General features: G+C 41.0%; 1 protein-coding gene across 1 annotated transcript in view; it reads left to right on the plus strand.

Moving 5' to 3' along the window:
- Positions 1 to 602: 602 nt before the first annotated feature.
- The window catches only part of FBXW7 (F-box and WD repeat domain containing 7), a 173,881-nt gene continuing 150,629 nt past the window's right edge, over positions 603 to 23,854 (plus strand). Inside the window, exon 1 of the mRNA XM_061476562.1 lies at positions 603 to 741. The gene's annotated coding sequence lies outside the window, so the exon portion shown is untranslated. The remainder of the gene's footprint in view (positions 742 to 23,854) is intronic.

The raw sequence follows: 23,854 nt of genomic DNA on the forward strand, positions 1-23,854 counted from the left end.
TGCGCGCCGCCGCCGTGCTCGCGCTCTCTCTCTCTCCCTCTCTCTCTCTCTCTCGCCCTCTCTCTCGCCTGCCCTCCCCGCCCCCTCCCGGCGCCGCAGGAAACGAGCGGATCCCGGGGCGCTGCCGCCCGCCGCCCCCCTCCTGCGCCCGGCCCCGGCCCGGCCCTGCCCCGCTGCGCCGACCAGCGCCCCGCGCCGCCGCTCCCACATGCCGGAGAGCGGAGCGGCCGCGGCGCCGAGCCCCGCTGCCCGGCTGCCCCGCGCCTCCCGGCTGGGGCCCTAGCGACCCCCCCGCCGCTGGAGCCGAGGCCCGGCGGCCCCCGCAGTGCATGAGAGGGAAGAGTGGGGCGGGGGCCGCGGCCCGAGCCACTCGCCTCCCGGCCGGCGGCGGCGCGGGGACCGGCCCGGGGGGCAGCGAGGGGCGGCGAGGCGGCGGCTCCATGTGAGAGGAGGCGGCGGCGCACCTGAGCCGCCGGGACAGCCGCAGCCGGCGGGGCGGTGGGGGGAGCGGGCCCAGCGCCCGACCCCGAGGACCACCTGCCCATAGCCCGCCCAGGGGGGCCTGGACCTGCCTGCCCTCTTGAAGCCGCCTGGCCCCCGGCGGCAGCCCCGGGGCAGGGGGCAGCGTGCCCCCTCCCGCCGGGGGAGAGGGGCTCCGCCTCGCCGCCGGCATCGCCCCGCCGGCGGGAAGACTTGTACGTCGCGAACGGAGGAAGAGCCCAGCCGAGCGCGTTCCGAAAAGTGAGTGTGAGCGGGAGGGGCCGTCACCGGAGGGCGGCTGGGTGCCCCAGGGCCGCCGGTGGAGCTATACGAGGCCGGGGCGGGCGCGCCGCCGCTTCCCATGCGGCTCACGTTGCCGGCTGCGCACGGTCTGGTGCCCCGCAGGCGGGCGGGCGGCTCCCGCCTGCCGCGGGCTGAGGGGATGGGGCGGGGGGCGCCTCTGTGAAGGGCTGAGGTCCCCTCCACAACTTCTGCCGCCCCTTTGTGCCTGCCGCGGCGCGGGCCGGGAGCGCCGGCCCCTGCGAACAAAGGCGGCGGGCCGCTGGAGGGCTCGGGATCCCCCGGTCCCCGCCCGTGGGAGCTGAGCGGAACCGCCGGGGCGGAAAGTTGTGCCAGGCTGGGAGCGGAGCGCACGGCAGCGGTCTGTGAGCCGTGAGGTTCTCAAACACGGCCCCCCACACTCCCCCGTGCTGTTTTTTTTTTCTTCTCTAAAGGGTTGAATGGCTCCTAACAGACCCTATGGCTGCCTCCCGACTGCTCATTTACATAACGCCCGTGTGGAAAACGCTGCTGCAGTTGTTACGGGAAAACGTTACTGAGTTGCTTTTTCAAGTAAAGCATTTTTCTAGTGCCGTTTCAAAGCCAGAAGTAATGTTGGCTCTTCCTGTTTGTCGAAGTTTTGTCTTCACGAAGCACGAACAAGTGCTCTTGCTGTCACTCCAAACCTTATTCTGTGGCAGGGGAGTGAAGGGTCTCGTTTACTACCGGGTCTGTGTTTGCCTGGGTTTTGGTTTGCTTTGCTTTTTAGCTTTTGCTTCTGCAGCATGCAGAACTTGAGCAAAAACTGCAGCAGAACTTAGGCTGTTTTAATAGAATATCTTAACTTACTCTTGACTGAAGAGAACACCACCACAGTAGTTGGTTGGGAAAGGAACGTTTATGTCTGTCAGCACTAAGTTGTTCTATTCAGGAGTTAAAATTTATACAAGTGTTTGTTACAAGTTCCAGGCAAGGTTGAACAGGGCTTTGAGCAACCTGGCCTAGTAGGAGGTGGCCTTGCCCATGACAGGGTGGTTGGAACTAGATGATCTTTAAGGTAGCTTCCAACCCAAGTCATTCTGTGATTATATGATATGATATGAAAACTACGCACTAAAAAGTGAAAAGATTAAGTTGAATGTCATTTATTTGATAGTGTTCTGGCATAGATCCTGACATCATAACTGCAAAACGTGTGCTCTGCATGACTCCTCTTCATATTTCCCTGGAAGGATTCTAGAAAGACTTGGAAGGGAGAAGTAGGATTTGAAGGTGTCCCTGCCTGTGGGAGGGTGCTTGGAACCAGGTAATCTTTAAGGTCCCTTCCAAGCCAAACCATTCTGTGGTTGTCTGGTTCTTCATTAAAAGAACAAACAGCTTGTGAACTTCCTGTGGGTTAGTAGCTGGGATCCTGCTCCTCTGTGTTTTCTTTACCAGGTGGAACTGAAAGTAGAGAAAAATAAGATGTAGCAGAAGTGCATAGTGGCTGAAGGTCCAAAATACACGTGTGAAGGGAAAGCTATACTCCAGAGTTCCAGCAGTGTGTGCTCACTCTGTGCTTTAGTTTGTGATACATGCTTGAGAATGGGTAAGGTCTGTTTCCCAGCTGTGTACTTGTCTATTCCAGTGAGAAAGAGGCAGCCTCTAAAAACTCAGGGGACAACCTAGACATCAGTAGGAAGCTCAAAGGTGGATGAGGCACCTGACATTTCCCAGTTTCTTTTAGATACCAAGTATTCTGACAGGTAAGAAGACTCTTCTTTTGAGACTAAAATATCTCTGTATCTTAAGTTCCCTGTTTTTAAAAGGGACTTAAAAGAACCTGAACGTTCCATTCAGTTTGCTTTTTGCTCTTCTTGGCCCTGGAACTAGGAGGTCAGGAAAGGAAATTGGATTCTCTTCAGGCCGTAGTCTTAAAGAGATGTGCAGTGCTATGCTCTATGTAATACCTATAGGAGCTAAAAGGTGTTACGTCCTTTTTTGGACATGGTGATGACACTTTTATATCACTTCCTGGTTCCAAACTGAAATCTGCCCTTTCTGCACTCCTATCATCATCTGATTGCTAATGGCAGTCTGGTTCTGTCTCTTGATGGTACTTGCGTATTCTAGGTATCTCAAGCAGATACATTACTTTGATACTAAAATGATTTTTGCCCAGGTTTGTTTTTTTTTTCTCCTATCGCAGCTTAACATTTAATCAGGGTAGTTCCTTTCTTCAATCTGAATAATTTACTATTACAGTGGTGCTTGTTTGTAAACGTGTTTATCAGAAAGTATGTGATTTTCATTTGCATTAACTGTAAGAGAAGCTTTTGTAATAAATAGCTTTTAAATTCAGAGAAAGGAATAATTTTTACCCTCTGACAAATTAACTCGACTTCGCCTCATTATGTACTTTGCAAAAGTTTTTTTAATTACTTCAGTGGAATTTATTGTCTCTGAATCAGTAAAAAAAAAGAAAGAATAGGGTGTGATTATTTAAGGCTGAAAGTTATTAAACAGAGAGGAATGCTATTCTGTCTCTTTAAAGTAAACTTAAGTCTCTTTTGGTCAGCGTGTTTTAAATCAGGCTGTTCTTAATAAACATACTTAATCTTCCAGATCTTTTTCTGAAGAACATGTGCTTGTTAACTGACTGTATGTGCATTGCATTTGAAATAAATGTTATGTGTAGACCCTATCTGCAGAGCTGCTTCAGACTTCTCTTATGGGGACTGTGTATATCATGTAATCCTTGAAAGAGACAAGGAGGATTGCGTGTACTCTTGAAAATGTTCTCCTGTGACAAAGTATTGTGATTTAGTGAATTTAGTGGAAACTGATGGATGGTTCTGTATTGAAATGGCCTATATATTCACAGGATAGGCAAAAGCTGTTCACCAAGATCTTTTCTACAGACTTTAAGGTCGCCTTTGCTGTTGCAAGAGACTACAAAGACTTCAAATATTTGTCTGATGGAGACTAGAATATGTAAGCGTAACTTACTGTTAACAAACTTCGTGGTCTTGCTTTGTGGTGATACAGCCACTGACTATTACACAGACTGTTTTGGCTTAAATCAAATGTCATTTTAGCCCTGTTTCCCAGTGGTGACCAGTGGATGTCTGTGAAAAACTGTAGGCAGCGCTATGTGCTGTAAGTCCCTTTTGCAGAACACCCTTCTGGTTGTTCCTAGTACATATTCCAGGGCTGTGTCATTTCTGTGTTTGGCAACCCTTAGTGGCTTCCTCCTGGGTGAACATGTTTGGTGCCTTTGAGGGAAGACTGGACAATTCACTGCTTAGTGACTTGTTTTGAATGTAGAAGTCAGCTGTGTTGGATACCTTCTAATTCCTGTGCGAGGAGAGAGGAGGAGCACTTGATCCCTGTCCACTCCTAACCTGTCACAGTTTTATGTTTAATAGAAAATGGGACATGGTTTGGAGAACCATGCTTTCACTTTATAAAGATTATGTGTGAAAAAAAAAAGTAATTTTTTAGCTCCATTCTCTGCTCAGCTGGAATTAGTAAAGAAGCATAATGATTTGAATAAGCACTTAAATATTCAAGTACACATTTGCCTTTTGTCTTTGGGAACTCTGCATATGCAAGATACTTTTTGGCTGTAGTGAACACAAGAGGCATTGCAGCTCACTTCTGAGGGAACATTTCTTGGGCAAAGAATGGGAGCAATTATTCTGTTGCAATGTTGTGGATACTCCCTAGTTCATTCCACCAGTGGTTCTGATCAGCCACTCCAGAATTCATCCTGTATCAAGGCATACATTGCAGTTAAGTGGTTTCTAATAGATACTTGCCAGTTGTTTTTTTTTTGTCTGTAATACTGATATGATTTTTATCTGTAAGCACTTCCACTCGCAGCCCATATTCCTGAATTTTGTGCTTAAAAACTGTTAATAACTATTTATGTGTTGTTTTGTGTGTGTGTCCCCATTTATTCTGAAATAGCAGATTTCTTTCCAAAGCTTGTTAAAAATAATTTAAATTTGGAAACAGAATGCCTGTATATTATAATTTAGTTTGTAAAGTCAAGTATTTCAAAAGTAGCAAGCGTCAGAATAGAAAGGAACTACTGCATTCAGTCTTGTTCACGCTTTCTGTGACAAGAAGTATGTGGTTGTCTCCTCAAGACTGCTCATCTTTGCAAAATGGATAGGTCTTTGTTATTCAGTAGCTCTTCAATATTTTGTTTTCTCAGTGTTCTCTGAAACAATTGCAGTTATTTTTACAAGGGTGAAACAATGTATTTTTTCCATACTGTTGTATCTTAACCTATCAGCACACATTTTTTCCATTTGCTGGGACAATTGAACATGCTTACCATAGGCTGGAGAATACAGCACCCACAGCTTGGCTGGGAAGAGGAGGTGTGTGAGATATTCCCCATTGTCTAGAATGAGCTTGCTTAGCTCAGATAAGCTTTGCCTGTATCTTGAGCAGAGAGGGTTGGCTTTGTGCTAGAGTACTAGGAGTGTTGGTGCGTGCTGTTTTGCTGGCACAATTCTGATACAATGGTTTCAGCAGGTGCATGCTCATAAGTAGCTACAAGAGCAAGATTTGCTCTCAAGCAGCTCTTTTATCCCCTCTTGAATCCTTCCAACATGATCAGTGGTGGCTGTTGCAGTAACCAGTAAAATTTGCTTTTTTTTTTTTTTTTTTTTTTTTACCAAACACAAATAGGGCCCTAAGTGGAGAAGCAGGGGATATGTTAATTATATGTGCTGCTTTCAGTTTTGGCTGTAGTTGAGAGTTGTACCACTATGATACATTTTGCAATATTTACCTCAGATTGTACTTAAAGAAGAAGAACAATTTCCGTTTAATAGTGCTGTTCAGGTTTTGTAACCCAAATACCTTGTTAGTATATAGAATAATATTTTGATATGCCTTAGATGTCATGAGGGCATGGAATTGTTTGAATATTGGAGGAAAAAGTAATTAATTTATTGAAATTGCTTGATCAGTGTTTCTGATTGGCCATGCAGAATGCTGGACTGTTTTCTAGCAGCTACAGCATCATGGAAGCCTGTAGTAACTAAATGGCTAAACTGGCCTAGATGAATTTAGTTTGTCTTGTGACCCGAAATGGAAGGCTGCTTATAGCAAAAGGACAGCTCTAAGGTAATCTTAAGTAATGCTTCCTGTTTAAATACTGGCTGTCCAAAATGTGAATGTTTTGAAATGCTTGCTTTCTTGAAAACCTTGTGATAATATGGATGGCGTCAACTGCCTGCTGTTTCTCTGGAGAAACACTGAGAAGGCTGAGCTCTTCAGCATGGGCAGGCTGAGGTGTGGTGTATTCAGAGGGCAGGGCACGCTGCTGAAGCAATGCTTTCTAAGCACAGCATTTGCCTCCTTACAAAGACAGGTGGAGCCGAGAGGTGTGGGTGTGCTGTGGTGAGACCTGGCTTTGTAGCTGGAGCTGTGGAGAGGGGGAACATTGGGGGAGGAGAAATTGCAATAATTTCCTTTAAACTCTTCATAAACTTCGATCAGAGAGTCTTGCCGCTGCAATATCCTGGGTTATAACAGTGGATTCTTTCTTTCTCTTCTCTGGTGCCCCTTCTTAACGCACGGCGCTATCCTTGAAAATTAGAAACCTGAACTGATTTTGGGGTAGTTGCTATGCTTGTTCCTATATTCCCTTTTGCAGTTCCTCAGCCTTTTGGTCTGATGTCAGAGCAAGTCACTCTCCATCTTCAGCACTTCTTCCTTTAGAAACGTTGCTCTGGGTGGCTAAGAAGGTGGGAGGAGACCTTGACAGGATGCAGGTTACACTTCCCTTCTGTGTTCTCTTGTTGGGATTATCAAAGAGTTTACCGGTGAGGGTGAAAAGCTGACTGCGCATGGAATGTTTGGGTTATTTTTGATGGATTGAAGTACTCCTGAACTTGGTCATGCGGAGTCAGGGTTACTCAGCTGTGCCCTTCTGTTGTTGTAGGTTGTGGCAATTGCTTTGAATTTCTGAAGGACAGGAACTGCTAACCCAGGGTGTGTGTTATGGACAGTATCTGCTTAACTCTGCCCTCTTTTACTGGCGTAGTGTGCTTACTGCGTACATTGGCTCTGTGTTCTCACAGATGTTGGTGAATACTTTTGGAGTGTGTGTTTTTCAGGATAAAGTCTATCATGTTTTCTTTAAGGTGAAACTTTACATTTAGATCTGCTGTAGCGTGCAAGATCTGCCTACACTCTTAGGGAGTTTGCTGTACTACAAACTGCATGTGAAAGAATATTGTTCTCCATGTAAAATGTGATATCTTTTATAGGATAGAATGTGTGTTCTTATATATCTGAAGGAATGAAAATAGTCACAATGTTTTCTGAAGTGAACAGGCTACTTCAGGACAAGCTACTGGTCTTACAAAGCGACTGACAAGCCCAAAACACCACAAGCTAAAGCCAACGGGGAATAAAAGGTTTCAAGCTTTTTCCCAACTTCCCTTTTTAGGAGGTTAAGCTGCTCAGTGTGTTCACTGGCAAGTGCAAGCCTTTCAGCATTGTAGCATAGTTCATGCTTGAGAAGTTGCTCACTAGCAATTGCAGCCTCAAAATACAGCGTTTTGCTAGACCTGACAATAGTGGGTACGTGCTTTTGTTGACTTCATTGCCTAATAAGGCTCGTTTTTTTGAAAGAGTATTTTCTTCAGTGTTCAATGCCATAACTACTTAGTAATGATAACTGAAACTACAACTTTGGATTCTGGCCTCTCTGAAGAAATGTCATTCATCTTTTGTGGCAAGTGTGGTGCCACATAGCTTGGCATGGTTTTGAATCTGTGGAAGATTGGATGTCTACACCTTTGCTTTACCATGTGCTGTGTCTTTGCCAAGCAGTGTTACCTGTGGCTCTGAGCTCAGGTCAGGTAGTCAGTAAACCTGCAGTTTGCCAGGAGTGCCTACTTCTTTGGCTATTTATATCTTGTCTCTTTGTTTTAATTCCTTCAGTGGTGCTCAAAGCAAGAGATCTCCTAGCAGAGCAGGAAAGGGTCCTTAAACTGTGATCCTGGAGATACCCTCATGGAAGTTGTTCATAATATTAGTTTCTGAGTTCCGTTGTGGCAGTTTCATCTGTTGTTGCCAGAGCTGATGAATATGTCTTTAGATCTGTGGCATTTCTATGAGTAGGTGGATCACTGTGATGACAGGTAACTTCTTTTTTTGTTCACTGCAGAGTACAATTGTGACAGTTTTTATGGATCTTGAGGGCATCTTTTAGATCACGTTAAGGCAAAGCAGCTTTGTGGGTTTCCCCTCCCTACCCTCCTCAGGAAACTTTTGACACTGGTTCTACATGTACCTAGATAGCAGGCCCCACTGGATATTCCAGCAAGATGGAATTTGAAATAGTCAGTTTGTTTGGAGCAGCATGTTTGGGAATTGCTTTTCTGCTAACATGCTACTTGTTGCAAGAGTCCTCGGGGAGGGAGACAGTGATTCAACCTGCTATACTTCCCTCCACCCCAGACTGCCCACTTTGTGCATGTTTAAACTTCTCTGTATATGCAGGAGAGGGACAGATGTGCATACCCTTGTGGCAAGCCTCTGGTGGAAGGGGGCACTTGTACCCCTCCACTTTCATGATGTGTTAGTTGTGTTATCACATACTTGTGATAGCAAGTGGATTTTGACTGTGCTGTCCCTCATCCAGTTTAGAGCCAGACATAGTCACTACTTCACTCCCGGCTTGCTTGACTTCGTCTTGCCATGGATCTAGTCTGCACTACCAGCTATGCAGCACGCAGTCCTGAATGGCTGCTTCATGTTCATGAAACATGGCATGAGTACCATGAGGGCTTGGGTGGTCCTTTAGTAATGCAGTAGTAATCTTACCTGTATTTTGACATTATATGTTTTCAGGGAAGTGATATGTGTGAAATAGGTCCTGCTAAGAATATCTTGTGTGGGCTGTAAACTTGGGTGGGTTCTAATAGACAGGTGTCTGAAATTTTCAAACCTGTAATACCAAAGTATGTTTGTGTTAACCCTGATTATCTCCAAAATGTCAGTTTCTTAGCTTGTCTAGAAGCTTAACTCAATTTTGAAACCTGTACATACCTGAGAGTGCATTAAAACTGGAGTGATTCTTAGGCATGACTTGCTATAGTAGAACATCTTTGACATTCATTTGATTTGTTTCCAGGTCCATTTCAACTTCAAGGCCAGGTTGGACAGGGCATTAAGCAACCTGGTCTAGTGGAAGGTGTCCCTGCCTGTGGCACCGAAGTTGGAACTAGATGATCTTTAAGGGCCCTTCCAATCCAAACCGTTCTGTGATTTCAGGTTTTGTGTTGTATTCCCAGCTTTATAGCTTATTACCATGATAAATCCTGCAATTTTTTAATTGTTATTTGTCCTTTGAATACTGTTATGCTTGGCTAGTTTGAAATCAAGTAATTCCTGATAACAGAAAAGAAGTGGGCTGACACTGAAATAACCCAGGGTCAAACTTAGCTCAGCCATTACTGATGTTTGACTGTGCCTGGTGGGAGCACTAGATAACACTCAGCATGACTCAGGAGCACAGGCAGGGTTTTTGTTTGAAGGGTAGAGGTGGGTGGGTTCCCATGTGGTGGGGTGGATGTGTGGCTGTCTAGTTAGTTGAGCTACATGCCGTGATTGTTGGCTGCCTATGTAGGAGGTACATACAGTCATCCCTCTCTGCTTGAGTGTTGTTTACTTGGCTGTGGGAACCTTTCAAAAGGGTGCTGGGAATGACTGGGAAAACAAAAGCTTGTTTGGAGGCACAAAAGAAATGTTAATGTTTTGGTCCTTCTCATTCCTACTGTTTGTTTACACTGCAGTGAGGTGGGAACAAAATTGATAGCGTAGGTTAGACATGACTTAGCAAAGATTAAAAAAGAGAAACTTAAAATTGTAACAATTTACCCTCCCTTAATGAAATCTTTTCAAACTTTATAAAGAGTGAGGGTTCCCAAGATGTTACATTCACTTGTCCATTATTGTAATGTCATTTTGTATTGCATTGTACTTCCTTAGTTGCTGCTGAAAGGAATGGTTCCAAAGAATTTCTCTCACCCTCAACCTTTTCCTGTGCTAGCTATTGGTTTAATATGACTTTTTGGTAATTACTTTTGTGCTGTTTGTTTTCTGCCATTTTAGGTCCCTGGAGGTGAGAAGAGAACTAAAAATTAAATTGAGTTGGCTCAATGTGACATGGAATGTGTGCTGGAGCTGGCATGCTGGGGGATGCGCAGCTGGCAGTGAATCCCCCAAATGGCACAGGCAGGCCATTAGATCAATTTAGCTGTTCTCTGAAACCTCATGGTTGTGGTTTGATGATGTGCTGGAGCTGGTGTGGAGTATGTCTGCAACTGGCTGATCTTGCTCTCCTGCACCCCTTTTTGGCTTTTGTTGTTGTGCTGTCCACTTCTTGAATCTAGCTGGTCATGAACCAACATGAGTGCTACTGCTGCCTGCCATCTTAGCCCCTTGGGTAAGGGGAGAGTGGGATTGCCCTTTTTAACAAGACAAATATAAGTAATCTAAAAATGCTTGTAATCTCTATACTAAACTGCAGAAGTATTGTCTTGTGTGTCATACTGTATATGCATGACACAAAACACCTTTAGCTACTACTACCAGCTCAACCTACAAACTCGAGCGCACACTTGATCTTCAAAGGTTTTCCCCTAGTGTTCTCTTCATAGCACAGTCATAACTATGCCAATGGAGACAAACTAATCCTTTTATTCAGTAGAGCTACATTTAATACGGTGATCAAAGCCACAGTGTGCAGAAACATTAGTATTCAAATCTGTAAAACACAAGGGAGACAAATTGTTCTATGAGCAGCAGAGCTGACAAAACCTAGTTTCCTGTGGATTTGTATCCTCTGCCTGCTGCTGTATCCCACCACTGCAGTAACAGGATCCTCATTGCTATCCTGTGACCTCCCGTATCACAATAAGTTTGGATCCTGAAGCCCGACTAGTATGCCACATAAAACCTACCAACCTTTTCTAATTGCTAGCTGGGCTAAGGCAGTATGTGCTGTAACTATTGCACAGCCATGTGTATGCTTGCTAGCTGCTGCCAAAGCACAAAAAAAAAAAAAAATCATGTTCAAGAATTCTACAGATTGGAGAGCTGACAACTTAACTTTTGTGCTATTGTTTCTGCTTATTAGTTACCACCTTCAGAAAATAGTTAGGATTTTATTATAGAACATGTGTCTTTTTTGTCTTTCCTTTTCAAATAACTTCTGGAGAGGTGTGTAGTGCCACTGAAAAGTTTCAGTACTCAAAGTACTCAAACTTTGAGTAGATTACTGTTCTTCACGATCCATCTTAACTGTTGTTACAGCTTATTATGCTGTTTCATAAAACTTGTAGTGCTTTATAAAAGTATGTTAGGTTTGTAGTATAAGTGATTTTTTTTTTTTTTTTTTTTTAATTTCCCCTCCTCTAACCAAGTTTGGGGATCTGATCACTTGCTGTATGCATGTACTTGCTGCTGAAATGTATTGTGTCATACTAATAGTGAATTTCTTAGTAATGTCTTATGTTACATGTGATGTTTTAACCCCATATTCACTCAAAGTCCTTAGTATTTTTCTGTACTTTTTCCTGTGTTATTCTGCATCTCTTAGTTACAGTTAACATGCCTGATCCTTCTGATGCTTTTTGGCATTCCCTTTAAGATGACTGTTGTCAGCTTCCACCTTTTTTTTTTTGAAACTGTTTTAGTTTAATTAGCATTTCATTTCAAACCATTTTATTTTTTTTTTTTGTTTGCGTTGTGTGCCTACCTGGAGTGCTGGATACTTACGGAGTGCCTACTTTGAGTGCTCTATTCAGTTTATAATGTACCAGTTGTAATACTCTCCAAAACATTATACATACATTCTAACATTTTTTTCAATCGTTCTTAAGTGGACTATCCAGAGTAAATGTGTCTCGGAATTTATTGTTAAAATCCAGAAAATTGGTGAGTAGAATGTTCACCTTGACATGCAGTACTTTGTTGATAATTCTTTTTGTCTTTCATGTGTTTCGGTTGATCTATCTGATTAGACTGTCAGAAGTTTTTACAGTTCCTTCTTACGACTTAACCTTAATCATTTTGATGTGAGTTTTGCCACTTTTGCTTTCTTGGACTATTAAGCAATGTAGTTCTGGTGCAGAACCCTGGCCTTCTGCTGTTAACCCTTTTCTGCAGCAGACCACTTACTGCTTTTTGTTTTGATGCTTTATTCCTTATGTCTAAAGGCAAATGATGTTTTCCCCTAACACCAAGATTAATTTTACTTTATGACCCCTTGAGACTTTAGGGGAGGCTTTCTGAAAGCCAGTTTTTAAGCAATTTCTCCTAAGTTTACCATTGTTGTTATAAAATTCTCCTAGCCTAAAAAAAAAGAAGCATAGTTTCCTTTCCAGAAACCATGCTGTATATGTTCTCTGGTACCAACCTGCATATGGTTTACAACAGTATTCTCTAAACAATTGTTTCAGCTAGTTGCTGATTCATGAAAGGCTTGTTTGCTTGTAACATGCTAAATCATATTTACTGGCTCTTTTAAATGCAGCTCAGTACTGTGTTTTCCCACATTCTAATATCGGGTATTGTTAGTAGGATGTTAATGTAATTTTTTTATATTTACAAATTTTTTTCTTTTTTCTCCTCTGACATAACCCTGTTCTGATTGCTGCTTGTAAAATTAGAAAATGCGAAAGTATCAGATTTTCTCTAAATGAGGTGTTAATCATTTAGGTTTATAAGCTCTGTTCCATTCCCCCAGATTGTGTAGTAGAGTGCTCAGGCAGGCTTTCTTAGACTTTGAATTTAGGATCTAGGAGGTCTTGAATTCAGATGGCAGAAACACTGAGATGTGCAGTGGAGAGGGAGCTAAGAGGAATGTAGATGTGTCCTTAATTAGCGAACAGACTTGATCTTCCATTTATTTTTTTGTATCCCTTTTCAGGAGGGAAAACAGCATGTAAACCCAGAGTGAGTCATTTAGCTTTTCTGAGGGGACAAATGGCAGCAAGGACTGTTTGGTGGTAGACCTTTCTACTGGATCACACTGGCATTCTTTCTAGCCTAGTATCTTATGTCTGAAAGCAGCCATAAAGGAGAAAATCCTGTACAGGAACCTAGAAGTTTCCTAATTCTTCACATGACCCATCTCAAAACCTCTGTAAGTGGATGCTTGGGAACATTGAGAACAAGATAAGGGTTAGATATTTTTCTTTTCGTGCTTTCTCTCCAGCTACTTTCAGTTCACGGAATCTCTGAGCCAGAGATAAGCAATCTTATGTTTATCTAGAAACTCTTGAGTGATTTATCTCAGAATTTGTCCAATTTCTCCTTGAACCCATGTAAATTTTTCATCTCCATTGTATGCTTTCTTAACAAATTCCACAGGTCTACTAGCTATTGGTTGAAGAGTCACTCATATTTTCAAGTTGGTTCCTACTACCTTCATTAGCTGCTGTCTAGTGTTTGTGCTGGAAAGGGCAATGAACAGTCAGTCAGGTATTATCCTTTGCTTTTAATGTCACTTGTCACTGGAATAGTCCCTTGAAACTGGGCTCTTTGGTCCGAAACGGACCATTTTCCAGGTACCAGTTCTTATATACCAAAGTAATTTTTGCTGAAACAATGCAGATCTGTAAGAGGACAGATATTTCTTCACTACCTGCTTGATTTTCCTTATTGAAAATGAGAGGTGCTGTTTGGGCGCCAGTGCTTACTAGTATTTCAGGATTAAAGTCAACCCTCAGAATAGCAACTGCAACTGAAGTTTTAGCTATCAGGGATATGTTTCCTGGAGAATTGCTTGACCCAGTGGAAATGACGGGTACTGAAGTAAGGATGAGGAATTCTCATCTGTGTCTCCAGGAAATGGCAATTCCTGTGTAGCTGTTCCTGTGGCCGTCTTTTAATGTGGTTAGAACATCAGCTTAGCAGCTCTTAAGTTTCAGTGTCTTGATAATATGGATTCTAAGGAAAAAAAAAAGAATAATACTAGGATCTTTCTGAAAGGATAAATAGCAAGTTTCCTATGTCAGTATTACAACTGTTGCAACCAGGCAAAGCGAACAGAAGTTCAGCTCTTGTAGATGAAGTTGTCTTTTGGTCTGCTTTGTTGATAGTACATTGTCAACTTCCATTTTTTAAATTATCCTCATATATATGATTACTTTTGTGAAGAAAAGTAAATTAGGTGCTGCTAGGTTTTCTGTAAACCTCTAAAGCTTTTATTTAACGGGTAATTTGTAGAATTGTTATAGAAGAAATTGATTCTGCAAGCTACATTTTGAGGCCTTAATGTGTTAATGGCTTGCAACTTAAAATGTTTCTTTAAAATCTTTAAAATTTGAAAGAATAATAGGGAGTTGTGTTTATTTATTTTTGTCAAATTGATCCCTATTACTGAGACAAATCTGAAGACACTTGTGATGCATTTTTACCTCTGTTGTTAATTTTCTGTTACCACTACTGGTATAGGCTGTCATCATTTTTCTGTTAAGTAGAGGTGAAGATGGATAAATGAAACCCAGGTCTAATCCTGCAGTCATTGGAGTATACACTTAAATGTAGTCAAAAGAATACCTGTAGAAAGCTAAGTCTGCATGAATGTTTGCTGCATCAGTGATAAACTGTTGTTGCTTCAGAACAAAACTGTCAGTTTGTCATTAATAACACAATCTAAAAAGTACTGTGAACTTTTCATTAGTGAAAAAGCAGTAAGATAATCTGTGAAGAGCAGGATTTGTGAATTCCACTAAAGTCACTTAGGGGCATAAATTCTGTTGACTTTGTACTGTGAGAGGAGTAGAATGGGACCAAAGCAGAGGATTAATTTTGGAAGTTAAGCAAACTAAAATTGCAGTTGATCATAAATATCAGGCAGCATATTGTTTTATGGAGGTCTTATTCTTGTGTGAATCTTTTTAAGCCTAAATGGACATTTGGCTGTAAAATTGTAGAAAGAATTGGTCAGATACGGACAGAGAGAATTAGCAAAATTTGAATTCAGAACTTTATTAGGAAAGCATTATGTTTAATTTTTAATCACTATTTAGAAGTTGTATTTATTTGCTTTCAAGGAGGATATAGGCAAAAGGAAATTTTTGTGTAACTCTCTCTTTTTAATTGATGTCTTTGCAATAGTTATTGTTCTGCTGTTTTCTTTCCCAGCACATGTCAGTGGTGCAGTGGTAGGCCAAACACTTCAAAGTCCAAGAAAACCTTTAAGTGATAAACTTAGAAGATGGTTGAAACTTTACAAATAAGCAAAACCACCTGCCTGTTTTTGCTATGAAATGTGGTGATAGTTTGGTTACTTGACTACTCATTGATTAACTGTTTGGCAGTAGCTAGGAAGACTGCGAAACTCGTGGTATGACTCTTGTTTCAGCTATCAGTTGTCTTTCTGTGCCTTATCAGGCTGCTTGATAACTGTTTAATTGAAAAGTTTCATGTGCTATTGAAGTGTTATTGTTAGAGTAAGCACTTAATTCCAGAAGGAGGATATAATCTCATGGCTAGATAGTGAGAGTCACAGTGTAGGAGGAGGGATCCTATCACTGTCCCAGATAGTGGACTTGTTTATTTTATAAATATACATTATTTTTCTAAATAGCAAAGTCAGAACCTTGGCTCATTGTAAATATCTCTGAGTGGGGACAAATATCTTACCGTCATTCTGTTACAAGAACTTCTGAGAATTCAGATGCTACATCCATTGTAACGAATGGGAATCTTGGCACTGAAAAATTGCAGTAATAAGGATAAAACATGCTTATTTATTTTTGCATGGATGGTTGTGCATGTAAAACCCCCCAGTAGTTAGCACTATGCTTGACAAAAAGAAGCAATGAGAAATGGTAGCAGAATGATTTCACATTGGTTTTACACTGGCTTGCCACTCGGACAAGGTGTATTACACTGTTAAATAGCAGTAATAGAGCGCATATATATACTTTTCCCCCCTCGGATCTTGTTTTGCTTTGTTGTCAGTGTTAACGTGTTATGCAGCTAGAATATTTATGTGTTACTGCTGGTAAAAATGTCTTTCACAGCTTCTAAATAAGGTGGTTCACAGGAACTATATCTGCCTGGCTTTTTTGCTTAGCTGGTGGTGATTAGATGCAAGGATGCACTTTTTTCTTTTTTTTTCCATTTTTCTCTCCTCTTTCCTAGTCTCTAATCACAGAATAATGGAGCTGACTTCTTAACGAAGCAAGTTTAGAAGTTGTGACTAAAGGAGGAGGCTTCATTTTAATTCTTTGAAGGGTTGCTGATGCTGTACATCTAAAGTTAGGGCAAAAATACTGATCTTGCTTGGAGGAAGTTTGTTGCCATAGTCATGTTAGAGCTGGTTGTCAGCAATAGTTACAATACCCTTCCCTCTCCCCATCTCCTCAACAACACTCCTGAGGTTCAAACTTTGCTTCAGTTTAATTGAAAGCATTGGGCACAGGTATTTACAGCATGTTTGATCTTTGCTCACTACAGCTCTTCTAATTTCTTTTGTCAAATCCAAATGAATCTTTGGATCCAAACTGAGTGCATCCGTTGAGTAATTTTGTTGTTGTACAGTATTATGGTGCTCTTTTTATTACAGATGGTAAGTGTTGCATAGGAAGCTTTGCATAAGTCATTAAATCTGTTAAATTTGAGCTTTTGGCAGGAGGGGATACCTTCACCAAGAACCCTAAACTTTTCTGTTGCTGAATAGGCATGAAAGTTTGCCTTGAACATACTATCTTTTAAAAAGTTAATGCAAAGGATTTTTATTGTCAGTTTAAGGAAGTGGTGAAGTTAACAGATTTTGGAACTTTTGAGTTGGTGATTTTTAAGAAAGCATAGTTAAATGCATTCTGTGAGGTTTCTGATGTTTCATAGACTAACAAAAGGTTGCTTTATTAGTAGCTTTAATGAACAAATCGCTTTATTGGCTTAGACATACTGGTTGCTTTGTCGGCCCAAACAGCTATGGGTTCTTGTTTCAATTCACCATTGTGCTAGAGTAGAGAAGTGATAGCCATTGACCTTCTGTTAAAGCACAAGAAAAAGTTTTTTGTGGAGAAGGAAAGTGTGCGGGGAAAAGAGCAATGTAGTTCTGAGTTGAGCTCAGCAATGCAAAAATCAAGAGACCGTGTACCTCTCCCGTTGCTTTTCTTCCTAAGTGGCTCAGTGTGGCGAACCACCTGAAACAAGAAAAGGCAAGATTGACTTTCTGAAGGCTGTTTTTCAAGGAACATGTGTGTAAAGTAAGAAAGTATTTGTACTGTAGCTGTAAGGAAGCATATTGAGTGCTCATATAGTTCTGAATGGAAACTGTGCTAGTCTTCAAAACAAATGTCTTTTTTTTTTATTCCTGATTGTCTGGCTTGTTTTATTAAGTAATTAACACACAGGACTTAGACAGAATCTTTTAATGAATTAAGTGACAGTATTTTGTTTCTTTAATTACTTCATGAGAATTTGTTTAAATGAGCAAATATTTTTTTTTTTTCCTGGCTGTATGGTTAAGACAAAGAAAATTAGTTCAATATTTTAGAGTTTTGTTAGTGATAATAATTAATTCTCAAAGTTGTTGTCTCTGTAATTAATAACAATGCTAAAATCAGGTGGGATGCCACTGCAGTCCCCCAGCTCATTCTTGACGTTGTCAGAGTACTTTAAAAACTTTACTTGTAAAAGATAAGCATCTTCCTGTAACCATAATAATAGTGTTGCCATTGAATAAGCTGGACATTCAGATGAGTTTGCCAAATGTATTTATATTACATAGCACGTGAAGTTATGATTAAAAGGATCAGGAACTTTCGTTTTAATGAAAGCACTGTATGAGAACAATTTACCATTTTTTGCAAATACCTTTTTTATTCTTCTCTTTTGGGGGGGGGGGGGAATAAAGTGCAGCTCAGACATTCTGTAGTGGACTGGTTTCTGGTTTGCACATTTGCACTGAAACACGTCATTTGGTGGGAGCAGCTGCTGGAATATGTATTACACTTCAGTTGTATGTATGTCGTTTTCTGTAAGGATTGTGTTGTATGCTTGGAGGTTATGATGGGCCTAGTTCATAGTGCTATCTCTATTTGTATTACAATAAAGTGTTTGAATTATTGTTTTTCTTGTGGAGCAGTTTTGTGCCCTGATACTTACCTAATTCCTTTTTCCTGAGACCATTTCTTGGGGAAGCTTATGGGATGCCGTAAAGTTGTCCTTGAATAGATTTATCTGTATTTCTCTGTTGGGTTGATTGCTCCCTATAAACTTTTGAAGTGAGGAATGAGGTTGGGTGAGCTTGTATATGAACACATTGAGGAGAAGCAGTGCCCTGAGTATGTGTTCAGACAGTGCATTGCCGATCTTGTTCAGAGAGGAGCTGACTTGCCATGGTCCTCTGTCTGGTTTTGTTGCTATAGCTTAGCGTTAGAGTAAGTGCCTTTCAACTTCAGTTTTCTTCTGAATCTATAGCATCAAAATGTCACTAATATAAAATTTGCATGGAGGAACCAAAGCAGGAAATCTTTTTTTTTTTTCCTCATTTCCTCTTCCCATGAAGAGATGGGTTGGAGTTGTTGCCGCTGTATGCAGTGCCCTTTTTCCTAGCTCTTCTGGTTACTGCCTGCCCTGCTTTCCATCTTTCTGTGGTCTTTCAGCGTGTGCTAGGAGGTTTTTATTTTGCATTCTAGTGCATTCTTTTCTTGGTGTTATCTCCCTATCTCCTTCTGGCTGCGGTTTTTTTTTCAACTCTCCTCCTTTTCTTCTCCAGTTCTGCCCTCCCTTGGTTTGCATTTTAATGTTGTTTCATTTGTATATGTCATCAAAATACTTGGGTTTCTTTTGTGAGCCTAAAAAAGTTATGAGTCAGCCCTGATTTTTTTGATGGAGCCACCTCTTCCAGAGTCCATGTTGGCAGCCCCTTCTGCCAGATATTCACAGATGTTCCTCAACAGCTCTGCTTGCCACTGAGTTTGTACCTCAGTTCCCAGATGTAAGGTAACTTATGTGCTTAAAATTGTTTACAATCAATTCAGGGGTCTGAGGGTTTTGACATTATAATAGTAACAACAAAAAATACTGTGAAAGCAGTCAACAATGGAATTTAGTTCAGAGGTAGCAGTTGGCTAAACAGGATTCATATTTGTAAATTCTTAATGTCCAGTGTATTGTTCCGAGTAATAGAATGGAAGAGGTTGTGTTGCTTTGAATAATACTTTTTAACCCTTTGTCCTACTATATGGAAACTTGTGTTTTAACAGAGCTCGGGGGGGGAACTGGTTTTGAGGTTGCGGTGATACTATGGCTGCATGTCACCTGTAACTTGAGTATGCATGTAGGTATAGCAACTGATGCCAGCTGTACATGTCAAAAGTGGTAATTTTGGTGCAGTTTTCATTGAAAAGATAGGTTTAGTAAAGATAAAGAAACCCAGTGAATTGCAGAATTCTAGCTGTCTAGAGCTCTGCTGCAGTTAGCTTTTCATTACCCATTTCTTCATCAACAGCAACTTCCTAAACATCCATCTCAATAACAAATGGGAGCCCACAAACTGCATGTATTGAAGAAGACACAACTAACATCTATTTGTTTTAAAACCAGCAACTGTCTGCAACATGCAATAAAACATGTACTGTTTAGCCCTAGGATATCACTGCATCTGAAACAAGAAGAGTGCATGTTATTGGTAGTTCAAAATATAAACCTCAGAACACTGTTCCTCTAGAGAAACAATAAAATCTTTCAATATCGTGCAAGATCTTGCTGCAATACAGGTTTCTGTAGTGGCTTAGCATTGTGCCTTGAAATCTATACAGAAAATGATTAAACATTACCAGCTGTAGTGGAAAATGTATACGGAAGAAATTTCTCTCTGACCCTCTTCCCTAGCTTTCTAATAATCCCTTACCATCAAGTTCATGACCAGAGCCAAACTTTTTGTAGGTGAACTTGCCTCCAATAGTACCAGGCCCTGCAGACCAACAAATACAAGGCTTGCCAGTGAATCTTCACCATCCCATGGTAAATATTTGCTCCCCCCCCCCCCCCCCCCCCCCAGTTAAAATCAACAAAATCAGTGGGTCTTACACATTCATATACCCGAATTTAATGAACTCAGTACAGTTCACTAAATGTTCTTACGGGAGTAAAGGGAAGGAAAGCAAACAACTGCTAAGCACCCAGAAGAACTCGCATCTACAATTGAGGAAAGACCCAGACACTATTCTTTCAGGCAAGTTAAGGTATCAAGAGGAACTGCCTAGTTGTGGTTTAACCAACATGGGCCTAAAGCAACCTTCAGAAGACAGATCTGGATCTTTTAAGTATGGGCATATGCAGCCTATTGTGGTCTCAAGAAAGGGGTTTTGTGGAATGGCATAAATTTTCCTACTCCTTTAAATCTTTGGTATATCACGGGTAAATAGTAATTGTCTATTTTACCCTCCTTGAATGACAAAGGCATTTTAACTTTTCCCATCTTCCTTGAAAAATCTCCATTCCACAGGTTTTCAGACACCTCATATTAGTTAGTACCATTGCTTCTAACAGTTCTTCAGACCAAAATTATTGTTTTATAAAACTTGGTTTCACTTAATTTGAGCAGAATGTTAACATGGCCTTAAAATGTTCAATTTCACCAGCTTAGAGTCTGGTCCTACCTTCAGTGAGTTCTGGCTCATACGGTTTCCATAGGGCTTCTGTCTTCATCAGTGCCTCGCTAATCAGATGTTATTTTTAACTCCTATGGCTGTGTCTTTCATCAGACCGTTGGGGGTGGAGATGTAGACAGAGCAGTGGCATGATAGTTTGGAGAACTGGGGTTTCTGTTCCTAAATTCTGCCACTGACTTTGTCAGAAATTCTTTTATTTAAGAGCATGTTATTACTTTTAGGGCCTCATCCTTTACAGAATGAGAGTGCTTGCCAGATTCATAAAATATTTTGAGATCTTTAGGTAAACACTATTCTGAGTATTCTTATTTGTTTCAGAGGATCATGGTCTGTGATGATAATACAATAATACAGTTTTATTTCTCTGTGCAAAAGAAGCAGCACCAGTAGTTCACCATTCTGCATGCAAATGGCAGTCTGTAGCTTCTGTAATATTCTGAAGTTAACGTGGTCTTTAACATATGTGTAACTACTCATTGTTTAATGGGAGCAGTGACTTAAAATGAGTTGCTATTAGTTTTCCTGGGCATGAGACGTTTTAAGGAAAACAGGTTTGTATTAGTTACTTCAGCATTTGTGGAACTGTTTTAGGAGATGCTGAATATCTGCCCTGTTGGTATTGTTCAAAACACATTTAATGAATCATAAATATTGTTTTCCTGTAATGCATGTAATATTCAAGACAGACCCACAAAATCCAAACGGGAAGTTGCTCTGCTTAATGGTCTACATCTTATGTTTTTTCACTCTTATGGGAAGAGCTTACTGCTATAGTTGCCGCATTAATCCATAATCCAATAAACGGGATTTGAGGGGTTGAAGGCAGAGAGAAGAAAAAGATTGTGTCTGTGGGCAATAGTTAAGCTAAAAATAAGATAGAGCTCTTGAATGGCTTCATGTTTGCCTTTCTCAGTGTGCGAGACACACACTGAAGTTTCACAGCAAGATTTGAAGGTGTGATTATATCCTTTCTCCTGCTCCTCAAGGAAAAAGACCACACCAGCAAACCAAACAATCAGCTTCTGAGGCCCAAGTTGTTCTTCCTGTTATTTCAGCTGCCACAAATGCAGGGCTAACTTGGCCATTACTTGAATCCATACAATTGGCCTGCTATAAGTATCATATGATATTAAATGAATGCTGACCCTCCAGCTTTGGTAAGAACAATGTCGGTTCAGTGTACAGGTCCACTGTGGTATACCTAGCACACTTCTAGTAGCATGTATATAGAAATACATGACCTCAAGACTCTTCAGAAATTAAGCATTGTATAGGTACAATGTTGAAGCGTCTATGTAACTTTGTGTAGTAAAATGCAATGAATTACAGCCATTCCTGATTGCAGAGAATGCAAATGGATGGCTGGTAAATGGCAGCTGGCAGATTCTGCATGTGGACTTTTAAATCTTTAAAGACAAAATTGAAAGAAGTAATGCATTTACTCATTAGTAATGACAATCTGATCAGTGACAGTCTGATTCCTTCAAGGGCATGCTGACAGGCATTGCTGCAAGTTTTCATGTTGATACGTCATTGCTAGAATTGCTATTTTTTCTTTTTCCTCAAGGGAAGCTAAGACCTTGGTATATCATTCTTTGAGTTTGGATCTTAGTAATTGAATGCAGGATCTTTGAGCAACATTAGTTGTTTTTGCTAGAGTTTGAAAGGTGCAATTACATGACTCAATCTCTGGAAAGTGAGCTCTGTGGAGTTTTCAACTGTAAATGTCAGGTACAATAATTTTCATTCCTTTCTCCCCTCTTCTGATGTGAAGGCTTTGCCTATAAATTTTAATGCAATTTTTGAAGAACTCTGAAGGAACTTTATTATAATAGTCAGACTTCTGAGAACACATGTTAGTGCTTACCTCTTCTTTTGAATATGGGTTGACTTCTCAGAACTGTTAAATGCCCTATCTGGATCTTGCAAATCAATACAAATGTATCTTCCTGTGCGTCAAATTAATTGAAAAGAAGTTTTGACCAGGATTAAATGAAGGCATATGAATTATAGGCCTAAATTTTGGATTTGGCAGCTGCCATTATGTGATACAAGCAAAGCCTTGAGCTGTTGTCAAAATGCTTGAGCCAGTGGACTGCAAAGAGAAGCCTGCAGACATCACCAGAGTGTAATCCCCAAAGCGCTGCCTGCCTCAGACAGGAAGCAGCACAGGAAAGAACTGCTGGGAGTGTCCAGGAGACGCTGAAGCAAGGTGAGGAGATGCAAAAAACTGCTCTAACAAGCTTGTCTCAGTTTGAGTCCATGTTCTAGGCAGTAGTGAAGTGCAGGGGCAGCTCGACACATCCCTCTGGTCAGATACAGCTGTAGCTAGCCAGCAGATCTGGTGTTCTGGCCTGCAGTTCCTCATTCTTCTCTCAGCTGGCAGTGGACTAGTTACTTCTAAAAATAGTGCATGTTACAGATGCTCCTGTTACCATTGCGCGAAGGAATGGGATCCTTCTGCTTTGTGTGGGTAGAATTTCAGTCCCTGAACACAAACAGAATCAGAGCTGCAGGAGCCCATGTCTTTTAATGGGCACTGGTGTCTGGAGCACCTGAATCTGCTTCTGGTGCTCATCAGCTGGCTTATATATTGTTTCTTCAAAGTACAGGTTTTGCAGGTCTTTGAATACTATCATGCTAATTTAAACAGCAGCCAGCAGAAGGATCAGGCACACAATATGCCATTAGGAAGTACTGATTCTTTTCTTCCCTTTATTTCAAGTTTGGGAATTTGTATATAGGACCTCCTTATTTTTGGGAGGAAATGCTCCTCAAATTAGGTTGTTAGAGTTCTTTTTTCAAAGACCGTAATCTTTTTTTTTTTTTCTTTTTCTTTTTTAACGTCACTGATCAGTTTAAAGACAGCTTCATTTTTATCCTTACCTTTTTGTACTTTGCTGCTGAAGTGGTAGTTACTGGGAGAGAGTCCTGTATCCCATTTAAGTTTTAATCCCTTTCTCTTTGTTCATTCTGAGTGCTGCTATTTTATAAAGTCAGACAGAATGTTTTGTTAGCTAACAAATGGGAAGTAGAAAGCAAACAGACCTTCCTTCTCTAATAAATGCTTCTATTATTCTTTCTTATGGTTAGATAGAGTTTAATGTCATGGGCCAAACTTGAATTGATAGCTAAGCTGGAAATGATAATAATGTCTCAGTTGTGGGAAATGGATAAGGTTACTGATAAACTTTGTATTTTAAAGGTGGCTGGTGTCTTCTTGAGAGTCTTTTGTCTTTTCTTAGTTTAGACTTACTGGCTTTGCTAACTCTCATACTTCCCCCCCCCCCCCCCCTTCTTTTTTGTGAGCTTGGAATTTATTATTTTACCAATAATGATACCTCAGACTGTTGGAAATAGTTGGCATGGCTTATTCAGTTGTATCCACTTAAAATAGGAGGATACATGTAATGAATGAAATATTTATTTTCCTG

The sequence above is a fragment of the Pezoporus flaviventris genome, unplaced genomic scaffold (genome assembly GCF_033815535.1).
Source record: "Pezoporus flaviventris isolate CSIRO_AGI_PZ_B2104156 unplaced genomic scaffold, CSIRO_AGI_Pfla_v1 ptg000002l, whole genome shotgun sequence".
Lineage (NCBI taxonomy): Eukaryota > Metazoa > Chordata > Aves > Psittaciformes > Psittacidae > Pezoporus > Pezoporus flaviventris.